The sequence below is a fragment of the Brassica napus genome, chromosome C7 (assembly GCF_020379485.1).
Source record: "Brassica napus cultivar Da-Ae chromosome C7, Da-Ae, whole genome shotgun sequence".
Classification (NCBI taxonomy): Eukaryota; Viridiplantae; Streptophyta; class Magnoliopsida; order Brassicales; family Brassicaceae; genus Brassica; species Brassica napus.
Genome location: NC_063450.1, coordinates 27,042,880 through 27,054,472, shown reverse-complemented (window position 1 = coordinate 27,054,472; position 11,593 = coordinate 27,042,880). Strand labels below are relative to the sequence as shown.

General features: G+C 39.5%; 1 non-coding gene across 1 annotated transcript; it reads right to left on the bottom strand.

The window, feature by feature from the left end:
- Nucleotides 1–1,728: 1,728 nt before the first annotated feature.
- On the bottom strand, nt 1,729–1,835 carry LOC125590817. Its single transcript, XR_007326819.1, has one exon. It is a non-coding gene; the product is annotated as a small nucleolar RNA R71 (small nucleolar RNA).
- Between the last annotated feature and the right edge of the window lie 9,758 nt (nt 1,836–11,593).

The following is an 11,593-nucleotide window of genomic DNA, read 5'->3' as shown; positions in this document are numbered from 1 at the left end:
AGGCATAGCCATCCTGGTCGAGCATCGCAGAGTGACCTCTCAGAGCGACCTACCGAGGTCGCTCCCAGCCAGAGCGACCAGCCAGAGCGACTAGCTCAAGTCACTCCCAGCCAGAGCGACCAGCTCAAGTCACTCGCGTTTTGACGGGTCGAGACACAAAGAAACGCGTCGGGAGTGACCTCCTGGAGCGACTATGCTAGGTCACTCCGCGTGTTTTGCTTGGACGATTTTTATGTTATTTCAGGGGTCTTTTGGTCATTTGTTTTGATGTTTTTACACTTTCTAAACCTAAGTTAAGTACTTTTGTAAGTCATTAGAGGCAGATAATCTCTTTTCGAGAGAGAAGAACTAGTAAAAACTTCTTTTGATTCAGATTTCATTGCTTTCATCTTGTGTTCTTGTTGATTTCTTATCTATTTCTCTACATGATTAATCTGAAATCCAATATGGGTTTAAGAGGAATCATGGAGATTAGTGAGTAATCACCTTTTGAATTCATGGGTTAGGGAGATTAAGGGTGATTAGGTTAGTTCTAGGATGTTTTAGTGTAGATCATTCTTGTTCCTTGCTAGTAGAGTATTCATAATGCATCTTCTGAGTTGGCCACTCAAAAGTTGATCAATAGACATTTCCCACCCAAAAGGTGTTTGATGAAATGCCTGAGACAACTCTCCTAGGCTTTTAGTATACTTTGCCAAAGACATTTGTTGTTAAAGGTGCTAAAATAGCTAATAGACTTGTTAGTAATGATTGCTTTCATATTATTCAACCAAAGACATTTGATGTTTGAGATATGTTAGCAAATGAGCATTCATCTAGACATAGAGCTTGCTTAGAATTGTGTCTAGGCTTAAGGTTGATAGTTTGATTGATCATTTGTCATCCTTAGTTCGATACTTGATCACCCAAGGTCTAATCCCTATGCCCATGAGTTCTCTTTTCCCTTAGTCAAGAAAGTATCATTCTGTTATTGCTTTCTAGTATTAGTAGTAGTTTAAAACTCATCTAAATCATTGGTTGCACTTAGATTAAGTGAGTACTTGCATTCTCGGTGCTTTGATATCCCTCAGAACTGGTTCGACAATCTTTTATACTACAACATTTGTCTTAGGAGCCTTGAAAACTCCTAACATCAAATTGGCTCCGTTGCCAAATTCTGAGTAGATTGAAACATTGAGATTTAGTCACTTGCTTGAGACTAAGTCATTTTGAATTTTGTTTTGTTATTGATTCTTCTTCTTCAGAGCTTTAGAGAGAGAGTGTGCTAGAGCTAGAAGAGAAGAACAGTAACAAGCCCACTTGCAGGAATTGGACGTTGATATGGCAGATCCACAACAAGGGGCAGAACACCAACCGCGGGCAGCTCGACCCATTGGTACTTATGACCGGCCCAACATTCATGGTCATAGACTGGGAATCCGAGCACCGGCTGTGGCAGCCAACAACTTTGAGGTCAAGTCAGGACTCCTCAACGTGATCGAGAACAACAAATTTCATGGCTTGGCTTTCGAGGACCCATTCGATCACTTGGACAGGTTCGACAGCTACTGCGGGTTGTCAAAAACCAATGGTGTGTTAGAGGATGCCTTAAAGCTGAAGTTATTCCCTTTCTCTTTGGGGGATAAGGCGCGTCGGTGGGAGAAATCTCTACCCAGCGACTCTATCACCACTTGGGATGACTGCAAGAAAGCATTCTTGGAGAAGTTCTTCTCTACTTCAAGAACTGCTAAGCTGAGAAATGAGATCTCCAGCTTTCAACAGAAGGGCTTGGAAGGATTCAGTGAAGCCTGGGAGAGATTCAAAGGCTACCAAGCTCAATGCCCTCACCATGGTTTCTCTAAGGAAAGCCTGTTGAGCACATTCTACAGGGGAGCTCTTCCTTAGTACAGAGCCAGATTGGATACAGCTAGCAATGGGTTCTTCTTGGGAAGAACTGAGGAAGATGCAGAGGAGCTGGTTGACAACATGGTAAAGAGTGACGCACTCTACAGTGGAGACCACGATAGAGGCAGTAGAACTGATGACAAGCAGACGAGGAAGGAGTTAAAGGCTCTACAGGATAAGATAGACATACTCATTACTGATAAATCCACCGAAGAGCAGCTGAACTTTGTTGGTAACTCAAACCAAGATGCACCACCTGGGATCAATGAGGTTGAGGGTTTGGAAGGTCAAGAAGAGATGTGTTTCATCAACAACAATGGCAGTTGGTACAAGAAAGAGCCCAACTTTCAGTACAACAACTACCAACAGAAATCCTATCCTAACAACCAACAGAGTGGTTATCAGCCTAGGAACAACCAGCAAGGCAACTATCAGCTTCAGCAAAACCCTCCTCCTGGTTTCTCCAACAAAAGGAACCAGTATTCTCAACAACAAGTTAATCCTTCTACCTCTACTCCTCAGGAAAGCAACACTGATGTTCTACTGAAACAGATCTTGGAGTCTCAGACTAGAAGTGAAAAGCAGGTTGGTTATGAGTTGAAGAACCTTCACTCCAAGATTGATGGAAGTTACAATGAGCTCAACAACAAGTTCAGGGCTGTGGAAAACCAGTTTGCTTCCATGACCACTCACCAGAATCGCCAGCAAGGGTCTCTACCTGGAAAATCTGAGCAAACACCCAAGGAGTATTGCAATGTTGTCCTCTCTACCACTTCTTCAGGGATTGAATTGAGTAACCACAAGAAAGAGGTAGATGAAATTGAAAGATTGGTGTTTGGAACTGAGATTGAACAGGTTCAGCATCTGATTGTAGCAACAGCTGAAGCAAAGATTGTGGAGGAAGCTGACAAAATGGTTGAGTAAAGATTTTGAAGGGAGATGAACCCATGGCTGAGAAACCGGTTACGAAGAGAGCTAACCAGAAGCTGAAAGAGGTCAAGCTGGAGGACACCACTGAGGTTGAGCAGTCACCCTATGACAAGCTCCCATTTCCACAAAGGGTTCTCACCAAAGCTCAGAAGAAGGTGATTTCCAAGTTTAGAAAAGACCTAAGTGATATTGGAGTTAAGCTTCCAGCGATTTCGGGTATGCGTGAGGCTCATGTCCAAATGATGCTCATCAAGGACATTGTAGACCACCAAGCAGAAGTAGCAGAGCTTTTCAACATCTCAACTTTGAAACTTGATCCACCAGTCACACCAAAGTCTCTCCCTAAACTAGAATCCCAAGGGAAGTTCACCTTGTCTTGCTCTCTTGGTAAGCTCAACTTTGATGATGCTCTTGTTGATTCTGGTGCAAGTGTGAATGTGATCTCAATGGAGATGGTGAAGAGTCTTGAGATTGAACACATGGAGCCAGATACTTCCTCTCTCACGTTTGGGGATTCTTCTTCTACTACCCCTATTGGTCTCATCAAGGATTTCCCTTTGAAGATTGGATCTTGCACCATCCCCATAGACCTCACTGTCTTGAAGATGGCAACTGAGAAGAGAGTTCCATTGATCCTGGGCACACCATTCCTTACTACTGTGGGTGCTTGCATCGATTTCGCTAACAAGAAGGTCACACTCCTCAATGTCAACAAAGCTGTCTCTTACCCAATTCAGTCTCCACTGGATGTTGAGTACTGTGGAACCATCACTTCTGGAGACCCCTACATTGAGAAGGATCCTCCTTCTCCACTTTTCACTTGAGGTACTTCTCTACTTTCCCTTGTATATACCATTTCATTTTTTCATATTAGCTTTCTCTTTTGGGTATCTCTCTCTACTTGACAACACAGAGACTGTGTCATCTAAGTTGGGGGAGGTACCAAGTATTTGATCATGTTTGTTTTGATGATTTTTCATTGAGTCCTGCATACATACCTTTTAGCATAAAAAAAAAAAAACAAGTCATATAGATTGCATCACTTGCATTTTTAGGAGAGTCTAGAGCATATAAGTTGCATTCACTTGCATTTGGAGCAATGATTTTAAACGCCTTGTAAAGAACACTACTTTGCACCTGAGTAGCTTATGCACCTTTCAAAAAGACTTGTATGCTTCGAGCCTTGAAAACTCTTCCTGAAACTAGTTGATTGCTGAAACTCAGTTTTTGAAGCCAACTACAAACCCTATTTGAACTGAATGAACTTAATGCTTCTTGCTCATGGTCCCTTGTGTACTGAGTCATGGCTATACACACTTGAGTTGTCACATCCTTTATGCCAATGTTATTTTGACAAACTCTAGTGGTAGACCACTCCCAAAAAAAAAAAACATTTCTCTCCTTTTAAGCTTTCATTGTTTGATGAGTGAGGCCTTCTTCGGAAATTCTTACATGTGCATAATGTTGAGAGTATCGGGAACGACAATGCTTGATCTTCATTCTTGCTAGATTGGACACTCTATTGTCTAGCTATAGGTGGGGGATGAGTGTTGTGATTATGATCTGGGAGCAATGAAAAAGGAAAAGAAATGACTCTTTGTGTTTAAGTGAATTGTTTTATTGGGATAAGTAGATAAACCTCTAGCTCAAGTTATGAAAGTTTTGGCCCCCACCTAAAAAAAAAAAAAAAAAACGAAATACAAAAGAAAAGAAAATAAAAAATGAAGAAAAAAAAATAAAAAATAAAAATATGAAAAGAAAAGAAATAGAAAGAAAAAGGGAGCTAGCAAAGTTGTTAGGAGCTAAGTAATGTTTTGAGGTTGTGAAAAATCCCTTGTAGATTTCAAAGAGAAGGAATTAATGTTCTTAGGATCTTTTGGTGAGAGATGTGAGTTGGGTTTGACATTTGAGAATGATTGTGTAATTGTATGTTTGGGAAAAGGGTAGAACAATGGAGATTGAGCATTGTATGCATGAGTTGATCCCTTTCTTAATTAGATATATTATGTGCAATGTCAAGTCTACTTGTTTCGAGAGTAAACCACCTTAAAGATCATATGTTTTGAACCTCTTGAATCACTTGAATAAAAGCCTTCCCTTACCCAACCAAATGATTTGGACCAACTGACCATTTGCAAGAATTCACCTAATGTTTTGTGCTTAACGAATGTGAGAGTTGGTTGATTTGAATATGTGGATGATTGATGATGAGTGTAAGGGCAAAAAGAGTTGAGATAGGCCTAGAGAAGCTAGAGTGTAATAAGAGAGTGTGCTAATTGTGTGTGCTAGTTGTGTTTCTTTTGGCTATGAGCTCCCAACTTCAAACCTCTCTCCCTATGAGTTCTAGAAAGTTCACTTGTGGACAAGTAAAAGAACAAGTTTAGGGGAATTGATATCTTGCATATTTACATTGTTTTATCCATTCATCCATGAGCATTTTCATCATATAGATTAGGATTTAGCCATGTCTAGGTTGCATTTTGCATTCATTGTCCTTATTAGGTGTTGGAGTGTGCCATGGAGTGATTTGAGATGTTTGGGAGCATTGTGATCCAAAAGGAGGTGAAAGATGAGCATGGATGGAGCCTTTAGAGAAATCTCCTGTTGCAAAGATTTTGTGGAGACACATAAAATTGAGTTAGCTTTCTAATGGAAGTGGTTTCAAGTCATTTGGAGATGCAATGAAGGAGTTATGATCAATTTACTAGAGGCATATCCATCCTGGTCGAGCATCGCAGAGTGACCTCTCAGAGCGACCTACCGAGGTCGCTCCCAGCCAGAGCGACCAGCCAGAGCGACTAGCTCAAGTCACTCCCAGCCAGAGCGACCAGCCAGAGCGACCAGCTCAAGTCACTCGCGTTTTGACGGGTCGAGACACAAAGAAACGCGTCGGGAGTGACCTCCTGGAGCGACTATGCTAGGTCACTCCGCGTGTTTTGCTTGGACTATTTTTATGTTATTTCAGGGGTCTTTTGGTCATTTGTTTTGATGTTTTTACACTTTCTAAACCTAAGTTAAGTACTTTTGTAAGTCATTGGAGGCAGATAATCTCTTTTCGAGAGCGAAGAACTAGTAAAAACTTCTTTTGATTCAGATTTCATTGCTTTCATCTTGTGTTCTTGTTGATTTCTTATCTATTTCTCTACATGATTAATCTGAAATCCAATATGGGTTTAAGAGGAATCATGGAGATTAGTGAGTAATCACCTTTTGAATTCATGGGTTAGAGAGATTAAGGGTGATTAGGTTAGTTCTAGGATGTTTTAGTGTAGATCATTCTTGTTCCTTGCTAGTAGAGTATTCATAATGCATCTTCTGAGTTGGCCACTCAAAAGTTGATCAATAGACATTTCCCACCCAAAAGGTGTTTGATGAAATGCCTGAGACAACTCTCCTAGGCTTTTAGTATACTTTGCCAAAGACATTTGTTGTTAAAGGTGCTAAAATAGCTAATAGACTTGTTAGTAATGATTGCTTTCATATTATTCAACCAAAGACATTTGATGTTTGAGATATGTTAGCAAAAGAGCCTTCATCTAGATATAGAGCTTGCTTAGAATTGTGTCTAGGCTTAAGGTTGATAGTTTGATTGATCATTTGTCATCCTTAGTTCGATACTTGATCACCCAAGGTCTAATCACTATGCCCATGAATTCTCTTTTTCCTTATTCAAGAAAGTATCATTCTGTTATTGATTTCTAGTATTACTAGTAGTTTAAAACTCATCTAAATCATTGGTTGCACTTAGATTAAGTGAGTACTTGTATTCTCGGTGCTTTGATATCCCTCAGAACTGGTTTGAAAGCTCCTAACACTACAAGAAAACATCAAGGATTCTGAGGGAAAAAATCGTCGGAATTTCGTCGGAATATCGTTATTCCGACGACATACCGACGAAACACGTCGTCGGAAATAATTCCTCGGAATTTATTTTTTCCTCGGAAATCCCTCGGAATTTTCCGTCTGAATTCCGGGGAAATAAATTTCCGAGGAAATTCCGAGGATCACTAGTTTGTCGGAAATGTCCTCGGGATATACCGAGGGAGAACTTCGTCGGTATAATTCCTCGGAAGTTCATCGATCGATGCGTTTTTGGACATATATACATCGATCGATAGGAGTATACCGACGGACATTTTCCTCGGTTTATTCCGAGGGATGGCTCCCTCGGAATTTTCCGAGGGATATGTCCCTCGGAATATACCGAGGGAAAAGTTCCTCAGAATAAACAGAGGAACCTGTCCCTCGGTATAGCCCGAACGTTTTTTAAAAACCGCATCGATCGAACAAAAACGCATCGATCGATCAAGTGAAAAATATAATTAATTTCCTCGGAATGTAAAAAATATTAATTTTTTTAAAAAGATAAAATTTCTGAAATTTAAATTCGAAAATATGAAATTAAAAGTAAAATTGAAATCATATTAATTAATATTCAAAGTTTCACAAATAAAAATAAAACATTCCGAGTTTGTGGAAAAAAAAAACTACGGGTCTGGCACGTCCGGGAACACCTCGTTCGGGTACATCCTCTGCATCATCTCCATCATTTGCTGGTTCAGCCTCCTCTGTGCCTCATAGCCCGCCTGTTGAGCCGCCATCTGGGTCTCTAACAAAGATATACGATCATCTTTGTCCTTCAACTGGGCCGTAAGTACTTCTGGATCAACGAAGGGCGGTGGTGCAGAAGAAGGGGGAACCGACCGGGTGCGACGACCCAAACCGACCAAACGTCCCTTCTTCTTTGGAACCGACTGAATAGAAAAAAGCCAAATTTAGAAATTTAAACCAAGAAATAAATGAATTGAACTTTTAAAAACAAAGAACTTACGGATTCAACGATTTCGTTGATTCGAAACCGGGACAAGTTGGTCGAAGCCGTCGAAGCGTCATCCTCGGTTTGAAGCTGAGACACTTCGTCTACCACCTGAGTTTGGACCAGGTCGACCACGTCCCTCACAAGACCGTCATCAATCTGGCCGGTCTTCTTGTTGGTATACGCCCTCCTCATTAGGGCGAGATCATCAACCGGCTCGCCATCATTTTCTTCCGCCTTGAAAAAAACATAAATTAAAGAAACATTAGAAATTAGAAGAAATGCACAATAAATTTAAATTCTGAAACTCAAATAATTGAAGAAAAAGCGGTTGAACTTACCATGCGATCTCCGAGAGTGGCAATAGATTGAGCACCCAAGTTATGCTTGTAGATGCCCTTCCCTTTACGGTCGCTCTTGCGGTTGGTGGAGTTGGTGGAAGAAGTTTCTTTCGTCTCTTCCTTATCCCAATGCGCACACAACTCCTTCCAGACCGTGTCGTTCATCGACTTTGGGACCTTTTAATAAAAAAAAAAGAAAAATTTAATAAATTAAAAAATAGTTTAATAAATTAAAAAATGGTTTAATAAATTAAATCGAACCTTATTGATTTCCCACTTCTTCTTCCACTCGTGGATCTGCTTCCCATAGTTGTCCATTACTTTATGGACGAAGTGGTGATAGATAAAGAGCGTCTCATCGGAATTCCAGTTGAACTCTTGCTGAAAAAAAACACAATTAGTAGAAAATTTATATTAAAGATTAAAAATATAAGTAAAAAATTAGAATACTTACCGCAAACTGACGAAACCACAGAACCTGCTTGTCGGTTGGGAAGTGAGTGAAAGTCGGATGTCCACTGTCGAGGGCCGAGTACATCATACGGTTGATCCATGCGCTGATCCCGTTCCTGGATCGGTTGAACCTTAGTAAAAGAACAAACGGTTAATAATGAATCCAAATTTAAAGAAAAAAAATGTTTAATTACCATGTTTGACCCCGTCCATGTGGATACGGAGTGAGATACGGAAGATGGTCACGACCGGGCTGTTGAACCAACTCCGCAACACGCATCACTCCCGGAGGACCCGGAGGAACAGGAGCGGATGCAGCAGCGGGAGCGAGAGGAGCAGGAGCGGGTGCAGCAGAGGGAGATGTATGGTTGGAGCTGTGGGGCGAAGGGGAATCCTGAAAATGGCTGGAATCCCGAGACTGGCTCCCCGTACCACCACGACCACGACGCTGTCGAGGCCGGGTCTGATCATCATGAGACCTGTAAATTTAAAAAATATATTTAATAAATACAGAAATATATAAATTAATTTTAAAAAAAAAAATTCCCAAATAATTTAATCACAAAAAAAGATTTATATATATTTAAATTTTTTAATAAATATATAAAAATAGTTCTAATAAACAAAAAATAGTTGTAATAAATAAAAATAGTTTAATAATTACAAAAAAATAGTTTTAATAATATATATATATTAAAAATATTTTTAAATCCCAAATAATAGTTTTTAATCACAAAAAAAGTTTTATAGATATTTAAAATGTTTTGTAAAATCCAAAAAATGAATTTATATAGAAATTTTTTTTTGTAAAGTCCAAAAAATCGAATTTATATAGAAAAATCGTTTTGTAAAATACAAAAATCGATTTTATATACAAAAATCGATTTTATAAATAGAAAAAAAAAATTATAAAAAAATTCTAAATCAATTCAACAAAACAAATCATTCAACCAAATCACAATTCTAAACCTATTATACAACCAAATCACAATCCTAACCAATCACCCTAACAAAAATCTATCAAAACTACACAAAAACCTAACAAATAGAACCTAAGAGAGTGGGATAGGGTCCTTACATGATTTGTGTAAGAAAAGGGGGAGATCGCCGGAGATATCGTCGGATTTCAGGGGGAAATCGCCGGAGAAAAAGAGAGGAGTCGCGCAGAGGAAAAAGAAAGAAATGGGGAAGAAGAAGTGGCTCGTGGTTATAAAACCTAGGGTCCGACGGATATTATCCGTCGGAATTCCGTCGGAATTCTAATTTCAATTTTCGCGAAATATTTGCCCGGTAAAATGAAAATATTCCGAGGAAATTCCGACGGATAGTAAAATATCCGTCGGAATTTCCTCGGAATATTCCGAGGAAATACCGAGGAACTAGTGTTTGGGGTTTCAAAACATCAATTTTTTTTGCCGTATTTCATTTCTTATACAATTGTAATGCATACCATTGAGGATTCTTTGTATAGATGAGCATAAACCATGAAATAAAAAATTTCAAAACTAATTGAAAGTATTCCCTTTACCGTTCATTAAAAGGTATAAGTGTTTGTCTTATGTTGCGAGATTTCGTTCATACAATCGGAAAAGTGTTAATTATACGGTAAGGAACAAATTTTTGTCTTCATAATGAACGTAAGACACTTAATAAGGGTTATATAGGTGTTATTCAAACGGCAAAACGTTGTTTTCAGTTTAAAAACCCTATTTCCTCGGAATTTCCTCGGATTATTCCGAGGGAACTCCGAGGAAACCCTCTTCTTCCTCGGAATATCCTCGGAATATTCCGAGGAAATTCCGAGGAACTAGTGTTTGGGGTTTCAAAACGTAATTTTTTTTAAATAAACGCATCGATCGATGCGTTTTTGAACAAAAACAAATCGATCGATTACAAAGATGGACCGGGCCGTAAGATTGTGATCGATCGATGAGAGAATCCCATCGATCGATCGAGAATCTCAATTGTTCCTCGGAATGTCCTCGGAAAATCTTGTATGTTTTTTAAAAACGCATCGATCGATGCGTTTTTGAACAAAAACAAATCGATCGATTACAAAGATGGACCGGGCCGTAAGATTGTGATCGATCGATGAGAGTATCCCATCGATCGATCGAGAATCTCAATTGTTCCTCGGAATGTCCTCGGAAAATCTTGTATGTTTTTTTTAAAACGCATCGATCGATGCGTTTTTGAACAAAAACAAATCGATCGATTACAAAGATGGACCGGGCCGTAAGATTGTGATCGATCGATGAGAGTATCCCATCGATCGATCGAGAATCTCAATTGTTCCTCGGAATGTCCTCGGAAAATCTTGTATGTTTTTTTAAAAACGCATCGATCGATGCGTTTCTGAACAAAAACAAATCGATCGATTACAAAGATGGACCGGGCCGTAAGATTGTGATCGATCGATGAGAGTATCCCATCGATCGATCGAGAATCTCAATTTTCCTCGGAATGTCCTCGGAAAATCTGTATGTTTTTTAAAAACGCATCGATCGATGCGTTCTTGAACAAAACAAATCGATCGATTACAAAGATGGACCGGGCCGTAAGATTGTGATCGATCGATGAGAGTATCCCATCGATCGATCGAGAATCTCAATTTTCCTCGGAATGTCCTCGGAAAATCTTGTATGTTTTTTTAAAACGCATCGATCGATGCGTTTCTGAACAAAAACAAATCGATCGATTACAAAGATGGACCGGGCCGTAAGATTGTGATCGATCGATGCGTTATAGAACAAAAACGCATCGATCGATGTGTGTTCGGAAAACAGAATTATAAGGCAAAACCCGACCTTTTCTGGATCTAAACCTTAGAACTCTCATCCCCTCCGATTTCCCCTATAATTCGCCCCCCCCTTTCTCTCTCTATAATCATCCGATTTGAACAATTTTGGGCTCCATTCCACTTGATTTTTCGAGCTCTACCTGATTCCTACACTCGTCTTCACCCTAAGACAGGTATACTCCGCGAATCTCCACATTCTGAAATCGTGTTCTTGAGCAATTTTTTGGGTTTTGTGAATTTCTTATTTCCGTGTTGATTCCTTGATCAAATATGCATGAAACAGATGTTTAAACATGGAATAGAACACAATTGTCTGTGATCAACGAGTTTGGAACAGGATTTGAGATGATTTAGGGATTGAGAATTTTT